General features: G+C 48.0%; 1 non-coding gene across 1 annotated transcript; it reads right to left on the reverse strand.

Annotated features, from left to right (window-relative positions):
• Positions 1–4445: 4445 nt before the first annotated feature.
• Positions 4446–4517, reverse strand: TRNAP-AGG (transfer RNA proline (anticodon AGG)). Its single transcript has one exon. It is a non-coding gene; the product is annotated as a tRNA-Pro (tRNA).
• Between the last annotated feature and the right edge of the window lie 2230 nt (positions 4518–6747).

Raw genomic sequence — 6747 nt, forward strand, 5'->3', positions numbered from 1 at the left:
CGGATTAGTGAGCCCAGTTAGTAATACAGTCCAGTGCAACACATCAAAGCAGAATCTCATCTCACTGCTTGCCATTGGCACGAAAAAAGGCGATTCGCGCTATTTATTGTCTACGGCCTCATGATCGTAGATTGCATTATTTCCTTAATTCAAGAATACTTCGTTGAGAAGACATAATTGGACTTCCCACTACTGTGGTTGTTTACAAGGCTACAAAAACATGCCCCAATTCTTCTATTAGGTGTAATAATTAATGATAAATTGGTTATGAGGAACAAAAGCCGCAAATATCAAACCCTGAGTGGACACCTCATTCACGCTATAAGGAAATGGATGAAGGAGGGAACGAAAGAACAGGAAAAAATAAAGCGATTGGAGGTCCGCCGGCAAGTAAGTATGGGTGTAAAGAGCAAGTTCGCCACAAAGGGCTCCAAATGAAAGCAGCGGCCGCTTCGATAATTATGTCAACCGATGATGAAGCTTGATATCTGGCGTAATCAAAAATATTGAGCTTGTGTGAGATTTGAATACGGGACCTCTTGCACCCTAACCCTTTCAGCCCTGGTGTCGTCAAATGACACCACAACACAAAGATTCCGCTCGCGCCTCTAAAAAGGTCGAAAATACTATTCATTTTTGAATGGATAGTTCCTCCGTGATCCCTGTTGCCGTCGGCATTGCTGTTCATGCATTTCCATTGAGCTGTGCGGTGTAAGGAAGGAGAAGCAGCAGCAACGTAGCCATGCGGGGGAGAAGCTGAGGTATAGCAAATTTGTAGGCTTATATATTGCCACGTATCATTAGACAGTTTTAGTATAGCGTACGCAAAACCTTTGCGTACGCAATAAAATAGCGCATGTTGAATGCGCATGCGCAGAACGCTAAAAGAAGCTTAGCGTTTAGCGTACGCACGCAATTTTCTGGAAATAGCGTAGCGTCTTTGCGGGGCTTGCGGAGACAACATGGCGGCGCCCTGTTTGCCCGCTTCGGTTCTAAAATACCTCGTCATTGAGTTATTCGGCGCTCAACTGGCAATAAATGGTGGTATTCGCTTCCGCTTTCTGTCGTTTCACTGGGACGCAATGTTATGTACGATAACTTGCCGGTACTCTTGAGATAGCAGTCTGTTTTCAAGCCCGTAAGCCTAACGACAGGTTGTGTACACTGTCGTCATGGCAACGGCCATTTTTAGCACTTCTCAAAACGACCTCAATTTTTTTTTTCGACGTGTGGTGGCGCTAGGTACTTACCCAAACGGGGCTGAACCCGGATGTTGTATGTCTACTTAGCGCCTATTGCGGAACGGTCCGCAAACGCTCAACTAAAGGTGTTGTTCGCGCTTTGAATTTAGCGTACGCAAACATCTTGCGTGTTGCGTACGCAAAAAACGCAAACGCTATACTAAAACTGTCTATTGTAGTGTCCGTTCGTTCGCGCTCAAGGCCGCAGGAAAGGGGTGTTATCATTTTTGTTCGTGACGCGAGAAGCGACCGGACTAATCTCGATTGATCGCAGCCATGAAGAGATGCATCTACGTTTTTCCAGATTACTGTAGATGATCTTGACCTCTTATCTCTTATCTCGAAGTTTCCTCGCCGGCTTTAAATTGAACGATGCCACGAGCGGCGGGCATTCGTAGTTCGACGACTGACGAGCACATTTGTTGCTTACGCCGCCGCCGAGTGATTCAGTTCTCTTGCGGGCGCAAGTCTGCCCAAATAAAGAGCTTCGTTTCCAAGCCTTGTTGGTGTCTTTCTGACCGCTGGACTGCCGTCAATACAATGTGACAATATCATAACCATTCCTTCTTTCCCGCTCAGATTTTTAAATGTTTTCTGAAACACCTATCCAAACTCATATTCGCGCCACAGATATTATAAAATGCGTAAGGGCTGCGCTGCAATATGTTTTTGACATGTGCGATTTTGACACGACCAGGGCTCAACGGTTGTTAGCGGTGGCCACTGAGTGAAGATAGTTAATCTGCTAGTCATTGTGCAGATGCACCTATACTGATGAGTTTGTGGGACTGCTGGAATAAATATTCCTCGCCTCAAACAGACGAATTATTCAAATTAGCTTTTTGATGAACTGGAAAACGGTAATTTTTGCTATCGTATAGAAAGTGAATGTATGGATCCAGCCTTGGAATGACAATGCGGATGCCGGCGAACAGCAACCGAAGCAAAGGAACAGTGACAATACACGGACGCTCGACCTTGCGCTTTTATTCCTTTTTTTTTACTGCTCTCCCCCTTCTGTGAGAATCGGCAGTGAGCTGCAAGAAGCGAGTGGTGCATTCATACTGCAACTCGCGCACCGCCGCTCGTGCAGCATGATGCTAGGAGCAATGCAGTGTTCGTCTACTTTTTCTTGAGAACGCGTGTTCGGTATGCTCGTAAGCAGCTTCCCCTTTCTCCCCGGTCGAGACATAACCTCGCCACATAAGCCTATGGTTGAGAGGGAATTTCTTGTCGCCCGTACAGAACAGCGTTTGGTCAAGATTTCAGGCCCGACAGATATCTTCCTGTTTATGAATTCTTTTGTAGCGGACAGCTCATTTGCAAACAGGTGCAAGCCAGATGCACTGTGTCTCGCACAAGCTGGGAACATACTGGGAATTTGCTGGGTGCTGCACTCGGCGTTACAGAAAGCGCTTCATGAAGCTCGATATAAGAGGGCGTCACAGATATGGGGAATGTCTTCATCATGTCTACCGTCGTCTTCCAGGAAGGCCGCGCAAATTTTGACAACGTGTGTTGTTGACGAGACATACTCTCAGCTGCAACACACGCGTCAGCGACAAAAACGAGGATGAATAATACAAATTTACGCAAGGCAAACAGGAGAGAGAGGCGCCTTCTGTGGCAAATGCAAGATCTATCCTTTTCAAAGTAAAAAAAAAAAGCTTCTGCAGAGTTCTCTAAACTGCACAATAAGGAATTTTTTCTTCCGCTTTTTTGTTTTGAATCTCGGCAACCAAAGCGGTCACTTTCGCATTTTACACCCACTGAGCTCAGTTGTGCGATTTCGACACCGTAACTGTAAATCACTGAATACTTGCAGCACGAGCTTTAACTTTTCACTGCGTGGTTATAGGGCCTTAGAGATTGTAAAAACAAAGAGCGAAAAAACCTGCGACCAAAAAAGAAAAAAATCTGCTTGCGCTGTCATCATGCGTCCGTTTTCCGGCCGTGACACTGGTTGTTGGAGGAATGTCCATGGGCTCAGCCACAGTACAGGCGGCGCTCACCGGGGAGTCCCCAGGCTTTGCAGTCGCATCTCTCGTCACGACATCGTCAGCCTGTGCAGGAGCTGGAGGCGACTGCGACGGAGTGTCGACAGGGCAAAGTTGCGCCTCCAACTGATCCGCCCGAGGAGCAACCGACGCGGTCTCGCTCGCCACTGGCCCGCTCGCCGCTCTCGATGCGTCCTCCGCATCGGCCTCATCCATGAGCAGCTCTGTCGTCTCCTCACTGGTCGATGGCCCGGTGACGCTGGCGTACGTCCGAGCGCACTGGCTTTCCTCGTGCCCGAAACGACGGCAAGCACCGCAACGTGGGATTTTGCACTCACGCCGAATATGGCGCGTGCCGCGGCAGCGCAGGCAAAGGGGAGGCCTGCCCGACACGACCACAAGCGCAAGCTCCCCGGCTACGCTCACCTGGTGGGGCAAGTCGTCCATTTTGACGCCGGCGTTCAACTTAAGGGTCACCAGCCTCGTAGTTTAACCCTTGTCCGACACGCCTTGTGCACGCCATCGCTCCCTTGTGACGTCCGTCACCTTCCCGAACGGAGCGAGGGCAAGCCGCACGTCTTCGTCCGGTACGCTCTGTAGGAGCCAATGCAGCTTCATTCGGACGTCCCTGTTTGCAGGATCTATCACAAGACATCGGGCACCTTTCACTTTGAGCTCACCGATGTTGATAATCTTCTTCACAGCGTCGGCGTCCTTGAAGGTTACGGCCCACACATGACTCATGCGATACGCCCCCAGGGCGATAACTTCCTGCAGGAGCGAAAGTGGAGCGAGCGCATCTCGAAAATCTTCCACGCTGTAGGGGCGAGCACTGATGTCCCCGTGCAGGAAAACTGTGTTCAAAATAAAACGCCCTGTAGGCAAACTAGGCAGTACAACCTGGTACTCGCTGTCCGAGCCAAAAATTCTTGTTTCCGCGGCCAGAAATGGCCGCTGTAGCCGCTCCGACGGAGCTAGTCATTACACGTCCGTCACGCTCGGTGGCCGGAAGTCGAATCCCCCTAGACCAACGAGCCAGGTGGGAAAAGCACGGCGGCCCCCTCATCTCATCGAGGTAACGTTGCAGCCGGCAGCTTACATCGGAAGTGACGTAGCGTTTACTTCGTCTACTCCTAATTGCTGGCAACGTATAGATACCACGTTGGGTTATTTGGTTCTTTTAACAGCTCATGTAAAAAAAATCATCGGGCTCGTCCGGGATTTGAACCCGGGACCTCTCGCACCCTAAGCGAGAATCATACCCCTAGACCAACGAGCCAGGTGGGAAAAGCACGGCGGCCCCCTCATCTCATCGAGGTAACGTTGCAGCCGGCAGCTTACATCGCAAGTGACGTAGCGTTCACTTCGTCTACTCCTAATTGCTGGCAACGTATAGATAACACGTTGGGTTATTTGGTTCTTTTAACAGCTCATGTAAAAAAAGTTATCGGGCTCGTCCGGGATTTGAACCGGGGACCTCTCGCACCCTAAGCGAGAATCATACCCCTAGACCAACGAGTCTTTTTTTTCTCTTTATTACCGACTTGGCCGGAAAAACAACACAAAATACAATGACATGACAATAAAAGCACTGGTCAGTTTCTAGCTAGTGCACGATGATAAAATGGGTTAAATGATTTTAGTCCACCACTCAGGTTGTGGAGCTCCCTGTCCGAAAACTTCCTGTGTGTACATGATGCTTTCAATGAAATATTGATGTGCAGGATGCACAACAACATGTTCATGCCTGACATCGATTCGCGTGCACCATAGGCTATGCATGCAGAGCACCATTAGCAGGTCCCAAGGCACTTCACCTGGTTCTGCATATGGTAGAAAGCGTATTCCAAAAGGCGTCAAGGGTAACTCTTTTTTCAGGGTGCGTTTCAAGACATCCCCAAGAAAGACAGCGTCATGACAATCGAGAAAGATATGTTCTATAGTTTCCACTTTTTTGCAAATTAGACATTCCACTGACCAAGGTACAAAAAGGCCTTTGCTCTGCAACCATGGCTTCACTGGGAGGGTTCCAGTATGCAATTGGAAAAAGAAAGAACGCACTGAAGACTTCACCGGCGTTCTTTTGATCCTTTTTAGCACAGCGCGTTCGCGACCCAAAAGATATGCACTGCGATAAACAGGCACTGGCAGAAACACATCGAGCAGGTCCTTTTTTTTTCTTTATTACCGACTTGGCCGGGAAAACAAAACAAAAATACAATGACATGACAATAAAAGCACAAGTTAATTTCTAGCTAGTGCACGATGATAAAATGGGTTAAATGATTTTAGTTGGTCGAGGACAGGCAGCCACTCAGGCTGAGGAGCTTGCTGTCCGAAAACTTCCTGAGTATACATGATGCTCTCAATGAAATACTGATGAGCCGGATTCACAACAACATGTTCATGCCTGACATCCATTCGCGTACGCCATAGGCTGTGCATGCAGAGCAACATTAGCAGGTCGCAAGGCACTTCACCTGGCTCTGCACATGGTAGGAAGCGTATTCCAAAAGGAGTCAGGGGGAAATCTTTTTTCAGTGTGCGCTTCAACACATCCCAAAGAAAAACAGCGTCATGACAGTCGAGAAAGATATGTTCTATAGTTTCCACTTTCTTGCAAATAAGACACTCTACTGACCAAGGTACAAAAAAGCCTTTGCTTTGCAACCATGGCTTCACTGGGAGGGTTCCAGTATGCAATTGAAAAAAGAAAGAATGCACTGAAGGCTTCACCGGCATTCTTTTGACTCTTTTTAGCACATCCCTTTCGGGACCCAGAAGATAAGCACTGCGATAAACAGGCACTGGCAGAAACACATCAAGCAGGTCCTTGTACATCTTTTTCCTTGTTACAATGGTTAGATACTCATCGGAAAATTTTGACCGAAGAATACGGACTGCTGCAACAACTCCTCGCAAAAAAGCACTTAACCCACTCCGCCCTGCAGACATGGATGACACAACATAATCAGGCAGTGATTCTGACAATCGCACTTGTATAACAGTTCGCAGAAAATCATTATCTTGACGCAAGAAAAAGAATCTAGTGACTATCTGTCTCAGAAATAAATTTGACAACCCTAGCCCCCCGTTCCGCACCTTGTGGAACAGATTGCATCGGCTGGTACGTTCCCATGTTGACGCCCAAATAAATGTTGCAAACACTCTGTGCAACCTTTGCACTGAAGTCCTTGGCAAAGTTAACGCTTCCAGAACGTAAAAAATCCTCGCTACTAAAAACATGTTGCACACCGTAGCTCTTGCGAACATGGAAAAGTTGTGACCGCCCCATTTGCTTGTCTGAGCTTTGACTCGTTCGGTTTCATGGGCCCAATATTCTTTGCTTTCTTTGTAGTTGGTTAGCGGCACGACGAGGTACTTTCCTGGCGTGTCTATCCACTTCATTCGACAGAATACTTCTGGCGTGGCCTGCCACTTTCCATGCCAAAAACCAAAACATTTCTGCCAGCTTATCGCGCAGCCACTTGCATCACAAAAAATTACGG

This window comes from Amblyomma mixtum, chromosome 8 (assembly GCF_055824585.1).
Source record: "Amblyomma mixtum isolate Tamu chromosome 8, ASM5582458v1, whole genome shotgun sequence".
NCBI classification, from domain to species: Eukaryota; Metazoa; Arthropoda; class Arachnida; order Ixodida; family Ixodidae; genus Amblyomma; species Amblyomma mixtum.